Source organism: Castor canadensis, chromosome 14 (assembly GCF_047511655.1).
Source record: "Castor canadensis chromosome 14, mCasCan1.hap1v2, whole genome shotgun sequence".
Lineage (NCBI taxonomy): Eukaryota > Metazoa > Chordata > Mammalia > Rodentia > Castoridae > Castor > Castor canadensis.
The window spans coordinates 28,926,909-28,939,301 of NC_133399.1; the positions used below are offsets into that span (position 1 = coordinate 28,926,909).

Here is a 12,393-nt window from a genome sequence, read left to right on the forward strand (position 1 = left end):
CAGCTCTTATTTTTATTATTTTGCTCCTACTTGTTTTGGGATTTGCTTTTTCTTGTTTTTCTAAGAGTTTCAGGTGTATCATTAGGTCATTGATTTGGGATCTTTCAGTCTTTTTAATATATGCACCCATGGCTATAAACTTTCCTCTTAGAACTGACTTAGCTGTTTCCCATAGGTTCTGGTAGGTTGTGTTTTCATTTTCATTGACTTCCAGGAACTTTTTAATTTCCTCTTTTATAATCCATTGTTCATTAAGTAGTGAGTTATTTAGTTTCCAGCTGTTTGCAAGTTTTTTGTCTTTACTTTTGTTGTTGAGTTCTACTTTTACTGCATTGTGATCAGATAGTAGGGACTGTAGGAGTTTTATTTTCTTATATTTTCTGAGGCTTGCTTTGTGCCATAGGATATGATCTGTTTTGGAGAAGATTCCATGGGCTGCTGAGAAGAATGTATATTGTGTAGAATTTTGATGAAATGTTCTGTAAACAACAAGTAGGTCCATTTGATCTATTGTATATTTTAGATCTTGGATTTCTTTATTGCTTTTTTTGTTTGAATGACCTATCTATTGATGATAATGTGGTGTTAAAGTCTCCCACATCCACTGTGTTGGAGTTAATATCTGCTTTTAGGTCTTTAAGGGTATGTTTGATGAAATTGTGTGCATTGTAATTGTGTTCATACAGGATAATGATTATTATTTCCTTTTGGTCTATTTCTCCTTTTATTAGTATGGAATGTCCTTCTTTATCTCATTTGATCAATGTAGGTTTGAAGTCTACTTTGTCAGAGATAAGTATTTCTACTTCTGCCTGTTTTCAGGGGCCATTGGCTTGATAAATCTTCTTCCAGCCTTTCATCCTAAGCCTATGCTTATTTCTGCCAGTGAGATGGGTCTCCAGTAAGCAACAAATTGTTGGATCTTCCTTTTAAATCCATTTCATCAAGAAGTGCCTTTTGATGGGTGAATTACATCTGTTAATATAAAGTGTTAGTACTGATAGGTATGTGGTGATTCCTGTCATTTAGTTGTCTTAGTTGTTTGAAGGTTTGATTGTGTGTACCTAAGGTGGGGGTTCTCTCTACTTTCTTGCTTTTTCTTTCCCTGTAGTTTGGTGCTGCCTGTCCCGTCATGGTTATGTTGGGTTTCACTTTCTGTGTGCAGAATCCCTTGAAGAATCTTTTGTAGTGGTGGCTTTGTGGTCACATATTGTTTTAGTTTCTGCTTATCATTGAAGACTTTTATTGTTCCGTCTATTTTGAATGATAGTTTTGCTGGGTAGAGTATCCTGGGGTTGAAGTTATTTTCATTCAGTGCCCTGGAGATATCACCCCATGCTCTTCTTTCTTTTAATGTTTCTGTTGAGAAGTCTGCTGTGATTTTGATGGGTTTGCCTTTGTATTTTATAGGTTTTTTCTTTCTTATAGCCTTCAATATTCTTTCCCTAGTTTCTGAACTTGTTGCTTTAATGATAATATGTTGTGGGGTAGTTCTATTTTGATCTGGTCTGTTTGGTGTCCTGGAGGCCTCTTGCATCTGTATGGGAATATCTTTCTCTAGATTTGGGAAATTTTCCGTTATTATTTTGTTGAATATATTACGCATTCCCTTCCCTTGTACCTCTTCTCCTTCTTCAATGCCCATGATTCTCAAGTTTGGTCTTTTGTGGAGTTGGTGAGTTCTTGCATTTTCTTTTCACAGGTCTTGAGTTGTTTAATTAAAAGTTCTTTGGTTTTTCCTTTAATTACCATTTCATTTTCAAGTTCTGAGATTCTGTCTTCTGTTTGTTCTATTCTGCTGGATTGGCCTTCCTTTTTGTTTTGCAGTTCTGTTTCAGTTTTTTTTTGTGATGTTTTCCATATCGTGTGTGGTTTCCTCTTTAATGTTGTCTTTTTGTCCTGAGTTCATTTATCTGTTTATTAATCATGTTCTCTGTTTCACTTTGGTATTTATACATAGTATCTAGCATCATCTCTATAAAATTCTCATTGAGTACCTGTAGTATGTCTTCTTTTAAATTATTCTTGTGGGCTTCATTGTGTTCTTTGGCATAATTTATCTTAATTTTGTTGGAGTCTGGATCTGATATCTGTTTTCTTCATTCCCCTCTAGCTCCTGTACTAATTTTTTTGTGGTGGGGAAACTGGTTTCCCTTTTTTTTCTGTCTTCCCATCATTGTCCTTGGTGTTGTTATTGTCCCTTTACTGTGTGAAATTAAGTATTTTCTAGCTGGTAATAATAACAATGGTAATATTTAGAATGGAAGGGTGAGAGGACATGGAAAGTAAGAAGTTAAAGACAAGTGAAAAACAAACAGACAAGTAGGAAAAAACAAAACAAGGAATCAAACAAGAAAGTTTCAAAGATATAAACAGGGAGCTTTAGTGTACTAATCAACAGTAAGTTGAACAGGCCTTAGAGAGACAGAGAGAGGATTGCAAAGAAAAAGAATAAAGATAAGAATAAAAATTAAAAATAAGTAAATGAAAGTAATATATATATATATAAATAAAAAAAACCAAAATGTAAAATAGAAAATAAAAACTAAAAAAAACCCTCTAAATTCAAATGCAATGAAGTTTCAGTCTTAATAATTTTGGTTTCCATCTCAGTCTCTAGTCCTGGAGACGGTGCCTCAGATGTTGCTCTGTAGTTGTGTCATCAAAGGGGACACATAAGTAGAACAAAACTGCACACAAAAAAAAAACAAAAATAACCCCACAAAGTGTCCCAAGTTCAAATGCAATACAGTTTCAGTAAGTTTTTCAGCATGCAGGTGTAGTTTGGTTGTTTTCTCATCAAAGGTAGGGAGAGAGAAAAAAAAAAGTCTGGAGATAGTTCTGTGAATGGTATCTGCAGCTGTGGCTTGCCTGCCCACTACTGTCAGTCTGCTGTTGCTGGAGCCGTTATTTATGCAGATCTCAGGGGTGAGCTTAGCTCTCACCTGGCCCTGCAGGCTTTGTCTACTCAGAGTTCTCCTGTGCACGAGCCTCTGCTACAAGCTTTCCCCTTTCCAAGCACATTGGGGGAGGTGACACTTCACCCGCTTTCTCAGGTTTGCGTGTTTGTTTACAGCTCATGTGGGAAGTGGGTCTTCCATCCTCTCCTATGGAGTTTTCCTCCTTCAGACACTCTCACAAGCTTTCCCTCTCCTGGTTGCAGGGTGTGCAACACCACTCCTGCCAGAGCCTCTCCAGCCTGCCTGACTTATTTATTTACAGTTCCAGGAAGGATTCCCTTCCCCCAATCTTCTGCGATCACTTCACCCCACCCTCTTTCCCGCATGACTTTATTGTTCTTCTTGCTTATTACTCAGTTTCTCTTTTTTCCCTGGGTGGGGGTCAGTCTGTCCAGGTGGCTATGCTGCTCTGGCCCGTGGGTTGTCTGTGCGAGTACCGGTACCACTAACCTCACCTTGTCTGTGTCTTCCCAAGCTGTCTGGGTGCAGGTGACTGTTGGCCCAGGGGCCCTCCTGGTTTCTCTGTTTAAGGTGAAGTGGAGATGCTCTGCATCGGCTGGAGGTGTGTAGGGGTCAAAATTTTGCCTTTTCTCAGTGGTTTTTCCCGCAAGGTGTGTCTTCAGTGTCTCTCCAAGATTTCACTATAGGCAGCATGCTTTCTGCTTCCTCCCTGTAGCTGCCGTCTTGGAATCTTCTTGTGCCTTACTTAGAATGCTGAGTTCTCAGACTTTTCAAGGTTATCCATGAGGAGGATTCTTTCATAACGTGTTGAGTTTAGTGCAAATACTTAGTTTCTCAGTTACCTGAATATTTTACTGACCTGAATTTATTTTACAATTATGTTTAGCATTTCATGATAGTGAGATGTTTGATGCTTCTCTAAATTTCAGATGAACTAGAAAAAAACAAAATCAACTAATTTGAATGATAAAAAATAGAACACACATTTTATGCATGTATTGCTTAGGTCCAATGTGAACAAAAATCCCAGTTCTAGATGTTAATTGTGACAGATGATCATTAGACTCTTCTAAAAATAACATGTAGATTATTATGGACTTCAATACTATAAGTCAGTATTATGGCAGAATTGTAACAAACAGCTTCATGAAGATATTGGAGTTTAAGTTTTTTCCTTATTAAAAGACAATTCTGGGCTTCAAAGAAAAAAATGAACATGAAGATATTTCTTCCATTTTTACTTGTGTAGTACAAATCTACATGGAATTAGTATATTACTGAAAGAAGCAGTAGATGCTATTAAGAAAATAGATATTATTTTTAAATTTTGCAAGGAATTTTTGAGGTTATGTCCTGTCATCATTGACAGTTGATTTTTTGTTGTTTATTTCAGCATTTACTCTTACTAAACTGTTTCCCAGGTAATATCATATCAGACCATTATTGTGGTTTACAGACCACAAACAAGACACATTCATAGTAGTATTTTATCACAGAGAGGTCCTTCACAATATATGTTGATAATACATATTCTTTTTCCACCTCTACCTGGAATCCATATTGCAGAAAAACATTTTTATATCTTCAAAGCTCAATTCTATGGAAAGATCATTTGTCAGATTTTTTTAATGATATAGAAGAGGACCAAGATTTCTTCAAATTTCACCTGTCTGAGTATTTTCCTTATTGTTTCAACATAATCAATTACATTGTGAGCTGTGTCTATGTAGAAACAGGTTGCAATACAACCCCAGGTATTGCATTCTGAGTAAATTTCCTGAAAATCTCCTGCTATAATAGAGAAGTTAGAACCAGGAGGGAGATTATGGAGATCAACATCAGGGAAAAAGATGGGTTGAATCTGATCACCTGATCTCCTGTTATTGCTAAACTGATGGATCCAAAGATAAAGCTTATATTAATCAATTTCAAAACATCTGTTGAGAACAAAGTTGGAAGAAAAGAGCATAAAATCTCCATTCACTTCCTTGAAAAGCATAACCTAGCACTGCTACTTCCCAGGCCAATCTTCCTAGTCCGACACCAGGTACCAGAATATTTACTTTAGGAGAATCCCATCTCTCCTTTGAATTAAAAAAAAATTCTTTAATAATTGGCTGGTAGAAGGCATCTCTCTCTGCTTTCCCATTTTCACTCCAGTCTCTCACAAATTGTTTCAGTATAGATTTTAACTTATCCATGTCAAATGTACAAGCTGGCTTAAGTTTTGCATTCCAATCTTCTCCATATTCTTTATTTTCAAACATATGTGTGCAATCATTCATAATGGTCACTAGTATTTCTTGTTTATGATCAGTGTATTTCTGGATCTTGTACAAGTGAAGAGGAAATTGAGGAAGTAGTTTCTGTTGATTTTGTAGAAGTGATTGAAATTGTCTTCCCGTTTGGTTCACTCTCCCATGCATACTGGTGCCACATTAGTGGAAGGCTTTAATGATCTTCCAGAAGTAGTCCTCCTCTTCCTCCCCCTCTTCCTCTCGCTTCCCCGTCCTCCTTCCCCTCCTCCTCCATGATGCACATGTTGCTGCCTAAACCACCTTGACCAAGTCCAAAGCCCTGCAGAGTTCTGCCCTTCCATTTCCTTGTTCCCACCAAGGCCGCCGGGGACTTCCCCTCAGCCTTTGGGACCCTTCCGCATCCTGCGGGTTTTCTGGATGCCCATCTGTGTTTCTAAAAATTTTGAGCTGAAAACGTAAAATATTTTTACCATAAGATGATAACCGGTGAGACAATGAATTCATTAGTTTTTTAAAAATATTTAAATATTGCACTCTTTGAAATACATCTGATCATCACATTGCATGCAACACTTATGTACACCTTTGTTTCTCAATTTGGACAAATAAATAAAACAAAAATAATTGAATTTTAAAAATAAAAATGCTCAAGAAAATTAAAAAGAATGGGCTTCTTTTCTTCTATAAAATTTTGATTCAAAATTATTAATAAAAATATCCAAAGATTGTTCATAAGAGTTGCTAGAATTGGATCCTTATTGAAGTTACTCTTTTCCTTTGTGGACACTTATGACTTTTAAGTCAAGCCAATTAAACTGAGGGAACATAATGTCTTTGAGGGAAATAAATGTATCTCCCCTTGCCATTAATATTATAAGTATAAAATTGACTTAATAATTTCACTACAGTGTCTTCTTTGTACCCCGTGGTACCTAAATTATTTGGAGAGTAGGAAGAAAATAGACCAATTTGTTTAATGAGGAGCTCTGAGAATTCAGAGATGCTGTAGAATCCTTAATAATGCACTTCTCCTATACATCTCTTATCTCAGACTTCATGAAACCCATAAGGGCTTGTTCAGGAACAGAATAGAGAAGTCAACATTTCCGTGACAACCATTGAAGAAACTTGGTCTGTCCCAGTGAGGGAAGTTAGAATAAGAAGGAATAGAGGAGAAAATGTGCATGTGGGATTCACCTCAAGAATGATGATAATAAGATTATCCTATATATCTTTTAGTCTATGAAAATGGAGTTCTGTATGTTCAAGCGCATTTTTTGGTCCATTGAGACTTGTCTTTTCCAGCTATTTTGTTTTCTTTCACTCCTTGGAATCTGGAGTATATTTAGGAATTATTTTCTGAAGAAGTTCCACTTTGTCTTCCCTCTCTCTCTGATAAAATGTAGACTAAGTTTCAGAACCCCTGTATATGATTATCTACTTGGCACTACTCATCGAAGATCTATTATTCATGAGGTACAGTATATTTTCCAGATTCTATTGGGTTATTTTATATTCCCTATTTTACAGGCATTTAGATTTGTTGATAGCTCTCATTTATTGCACCTTGTTGTACTTATCATAATGTCTTAAGATCCAAAATATATATGCTACTAATGTAATTATTTATTCTTCTATTGCCAATACCTTAACAGGTTTAAGGCAAACAAATGATTGAAGTCAGAGGAGGCTGTATTGGCAGGTTGATGAATTTCACACAATAAATGCTGGGTTTTAATGTAGTATGTCCTATTGGATGTGGTCTTAAAACAACCATTCTTTTTGGATTAAAATTTTCCCTTGGTTTCTTCATTTACTGACATCATCAGCCCTGGGAACCAACCACTGTAATGGCTATCAATTTTTTCTCAAACACATTTTTTATATTGAGTTTTTTTATCGTGATTTCACTCCATTGAGTTAGGTTTGTGGTTAATTAATGTTAAAAACTTTTATCTTAATCTCTCTTCTCTTTTTTGTGGTACTGGTGTTTGAATGCAGGTTTTCCTGCTTGCTAGCCAGATGCTCTACTCTTTGGCCTTACACCCTTAAAAGGTCTTCTATTTCTATAATTGGCATTAGTTACTCAACAGATATTATTCTTTAAAATGAGATGTGAATGCATTTTATTTAATTAAAGTGTTCATTTCTTTTAGAAAATATGCATTTTATTAGTGTGTATTAATTGTATAAAGGGTTACACCATGGCTGTCCACACATGCATATATTGTACATTGCTCAGATGGATGCCCTCTGTAGTTCTCTCTTGTTTCCCTCCTGTGTCCCCCAAATTTTATAACAGTTTTCAGTAAGATGCCTTGTGCCACCTTCATACATAGACACAATGTATGTTGGTGTTTTGACTGTTCATTTCTGTGTCTATTCTCAGTCATATGATAAGTTGAAATATTTCTCTTGTAGACATTTTAGTCTTGGTATTTATTGTATTTCCACCATTTGTAGTTTTTTCAGTACTGACAATGTGATTGGCTCCACGTAACTTTCTGAAAAGACAAATGATACAAAACTGTCACAACTTCAGACCAGCAAGCAAATATGAATTTATCCAATGTTTAAGTGACAAAAAGTCAGATTATGAGAACGTCTATTTATTTTTTATTTACACACTTAATCCCTATTACTCCTCTTCCTCTGCTATCCCTCACATCAGCAGCTCAAGTTTCTGCTTATACCAACTTAGCATCCAATAGGTTTGCCATCCATTCTGTTTTCTTCATTAGAATGTTTCTTCTTTCTTTACTGATTAACGATTTTCCATCCTTCCATTCTCAATTCAAACATTTCTGTTTCAGAGTAGACTCTTCTACTCATGTTCATAGACTAAGTAGTTCTTAGTAATTCCTGTTTTGTATCCTGAATTATTGTCTGTTCCATAGGCAATCATTGTACTGACAAGTATTCAACTTACCTCTCCTCCTTTTAATAGGATCTATACATTAAACTTGCTTATTTTAAAACAATACAATTTCACTAATGGACACAGACACATGAGCACATATAGGAACACTTGCCTAGGTGAGTTTATTGGTTGTGTGTTTTTTCCTTCCTTTTATTCATATAGTCCACATGCTTTTTCTTCTTCTAGGAAGAAGATGTTCTGTAAAAAAGGGGACAATAAGGATATTCATTAAGGAAAACTGCTCTGTAGCAGTCAAAAGCTGTAACCAAATTATTGTATTTATAATGAACAGAATTACAACCATGGTGGACATTCTAGTTTAAAATTAATATTGCTGAATGACATCCATGCAAGACACATTTATTGAGATGTTAAGAACAGAAATACATGATTTTGAAAAGCCCATTATATGTCACAGAAACTACAGTAGAAACATTGTACTGTGTGACCATGTTTTGCTCTTCATTAAGTTTCAGACTTACTATCCCTACTATAGAGGTGAGGTAAATCCTCAGCAGCTCAGAGGATTTAAATAACTTTCTCAGGATCACAAGGATGGTATTATTAAAATTACAGCTCTATAATGTCTGTGGACAGAGTTATACATCCAAATAGCAAAAAGAAGAAGATTCTAAATAATATTAAGAATAATAATGGCTGGGTTTAGTGGTTTAAGGCTGAAATCCTACGCAATCAAGAGGTAGAGATCAGGATGATAGAAGTTCAAAGCCAGCTTGTGTATAAAGATTGTGAGACTCCATCTCAAGTGATGACAAAACTGGGCAAGGTGTAATGCACCTATCATGGCAGCTATGTGGGAAGCACAACTATGCAGATCACAGTCCAGGCAAGCTTGTATTGAAGTGAGAATCTGTTTAAAAAATAGCTAAAGCAAAAAGGAAGGAGGCATGGCTAAAGTTGTAGAGTACCAGGCCAGCAGGTGTGAGACACTGAGTTCAAACACCAGTACAGCCCCCAAAATTTAAAAACAGCTATTACTAAAACACCTACACATTGCAAAGGCATTTTTAAACTCAAAAATGGGGTTAGCAATCACAGTATTGTTTGGAAGAAAAAATAAGGTACTGCAAGGCAAATATCACATCACAGTAATATGCCACATCACAGAATATATTTTGCTTCTATAAAGTATATAATAATTATCAGAGAGCTCTAGGATAAAGAAACATGAACAATACCAAAGAAAAGAGGTGAATGCCTTCAAACCTTTTGTATGAGTCGTCAAAGAAAAACTTAGGTTCCATTCCTCTACCTACAAAATATTATAACTAGTGAGTAGATTAGAAAAGAGAGATTTCTGGTTATTCAATAAATATGAATGATTCCTCAGTTGGAGGCAAATAGGCTGCCACTTGGCTGAGAAAAGTCATTGTCAATCACCTATACAGAATGAAAAACTTCCATTTGACTGGAGTCCTGGATAAAGTGGTGAAGTACCTGCCTAGAAAGTCTGAAATCTTGAGTTCAAACATAAGTGTCAATCAAAAAAATGTACTAAAACTTTGATTCAAGGACAAAACTAATTGAGGTTTCAATTATCTATTCATTAAACATTGTGTTTCTTCCCCAGAAGACACATCAGATACATGGATGCAGAGAATCATAAGGTGTACCACAATTCCTACTCCTTGAACTTTCAGATGATCTTGAACTGCAGCCTCTTCTCTTTGGAATATCCCTGTCCATGTACCTCATTACTGTGCTTGGGAATCTGCTCATCATTCTGGCTACCTTCTCCACACACCTATGTACTTCTTTCTCTGCAACCTGTCCTTTGTTGACATTTGCTTAACATCTACCACAGACACCAAAATTCATCACGGAGCAAAGACATCTGCCATATAAGTACCTTATTCAGGTATATTTTAAAATATTTCTCTTGGAATGTATAATTTTCTTCTAAAAGTGATGGCCTATGATCGCTTTGTAGCTATCTGCCACCCCTGAACTACACTGTCATTATGAATCCCCAGCTCTGTGGCCTCCTGGTCCTAATTTCTTGGATAATCATGTTCTCAGTCTCCTTGATTCATCTGCTACTGATGAAACAACTGACCTTTTTTATAGGCACTGAAATCCCACATTTGTTCTGTGAGCTTTCTGAGTTTCTCAGAGTGGCAGGCTCTGAAACACTCATCAATAATATTTTTCTGTATGTAATTACTGCCCTGCCGGGTATATATCCTGTCACTGGGATAGTCTTCTCTTACTTTCACATAATATCTTCTTTGTTGAGGATGTCTTCCACTGTGAGCAAGCATAAAGCATTTTCCACCTGTGGGTCTCACCTCTGTGTGGTCTCCTTGTTCTATGGAACAGGATTTGTGGTTCACTTCAGCTCGGCTGAATGAAGAATGGGCTGTGACCCATTCTTCCCAGAGAAACACAATCACATCCATAATGTATACTGTGGTCACCTCCATGCTGAACCCCTTCATCTATAGCCTAAGGAACAAGGATGTGAAGGGAGCCCTGGAGAGATTCCTGGGAAGAGTTGCTTCTTGTCCTTGATGGATTAATGATCTGAGAATAAGGGTAATGTGAATTTCAGTAACTAGGTATTTTTCCTTTTCTAAGTGATCTGATTAATTTATTTACTATTGTTTTGCTTTTTTACATTTTGTATTGATTTCTCTATAATAGCTCAACAATAATTCCTTTCAAATTTTTCCTCCCTATATAATGTATGTACAATTCAAAGTGTGGTAAATTTTAAGACATTTCTTGGATTAATAACTTGATTTAAAAAAACCCTTATATAAATAGCTGCCATGGTTTCCTCATCAAATATTGATTAATGTTAGTATTATTTGGCTTAATGTGGTTATATTCTTATTTTCTCTGGAGGAATTGGGAATAAAATTTCCATGACGACATGGTTTCTACATCATCATAACTCTTCTTGCTGGTTTATATGTTTGTATTTCCTTGTTCTGAAACATTGCTCTGATATATTTTGTTACATTCACATAATTTCTGCGAGGAATATAATTAGGTTAGGATGAACTGTACCTGGAACCTGGCATTGAGCAGAATCTTCCCTTTCTTATCCTACATATTCTGACAGTGGTGAGATATTGAACATGAACGTTAAAAGTACTTTTCTTCATATGATTTTTAATAATACAGAATATAGTGCATAGGATCATTTGAAATGTTGCTTCATTCTTTGTGGTACCTGATTTTTCTTTTTGTTTTCTCTTTCCTTTGTTTCCTCTTACCTTTATTCCTTCTATCCTTCTTTTCCTCCTTTTTATTGACTTTTTATTGATAATGTAAAGTTTTCTTTTCCACGGTGAATAACATTTCTTTTTAAGTGTATATATAAGAAATTGTTTATCCACTTAGCTGTTGGTGGAAACTTGGATAATTTCCATCTTTTAGCTATAATAAACAGTACATTTGTTTGTATATATTTGTGCACTACATTAGTGATGTTTTGGTAAATGGTATGGTGGCTCTACAACATTACATTGTCTAGTGATATGGTAGTAACATTAATTTATGTAATACATCCTATAGGGATACACAATGACAAAATTGTTTAACAATGTACTTCACAGAATACATTTAAAAAATGTATATAGAATAGCCTCATTCATAAAAAATGAATATCTAGGTCATTATCAATTATTTGGGTAAAAATATGGGAGTGGAGCAGGTAGGGCATATGGCAATTTAGTGTTTATCCTTTTAAGGTGGTACCTAAGTGTTTTTCATTAACCTGGCAATTTTTATGTAAATATAGTGTAGGAAGGTTCAGGTGTCTTCCCAGCCAATACGCCACTTTTCTTTACCTACCAATCTGGTGATAAACACTTGTAATGATTGAACACTTTTACTATTGTTATTAATAGTGCCATAATATTGGGATGTACATATAAGGTACCTTTCCATACTTACTTTGTATCCTTTGACTAAACTTGCAATAATGTAATTGTTGATTTTACAGTGGTCCAGAATATTTGAATGTTGAACTCATGTCTAATGTATGGTTTCCAAATACAGCCTTCCATTATACAGGTTCTCTTTTCTTTGAACCTTCTTTTGCTGTTTAGTTGGAATGAATTTGATTTTTTGATTTGGCCTGCACTGTCTGTACTTTTTGGAATATATTGTACTTTTTAGAATATATGTCTATACTTTTTGGAATGTATTATACATTTTGGAATATATGGCAATCTTTTGGGGACCAATGTCTCAGAGCTTTCTGTCATATTTCTTCCACGTAGTCTTATAATATTTGGTATAACATTAATGTTTTTAATTCATT

General features: G+C 35.4%; 2 pseudogenes; one reads left to right on the forward strand and one right to left on the reverse strand.

The window, feature by feature from the left end:
* Positions 1-4,361: 4,361 nt before the first annotated feature.
* Positions 4,362-5,432, reverse strand: LOC141416376 (carnosine N-methyltransferase pseudogene; annotated as a pseudogene).
* A 4,274-nt stretch (positions 5,433-9,706) lies between these two features.
* Positions 9,707-10,631, forward strand: LOC109680058 (olfactory receptor 7D4-like; annotated as a pseudogene).
* The last annotated feature ends 1,762 nt before the right edge of the window (positions 10,632-12,393 follow it).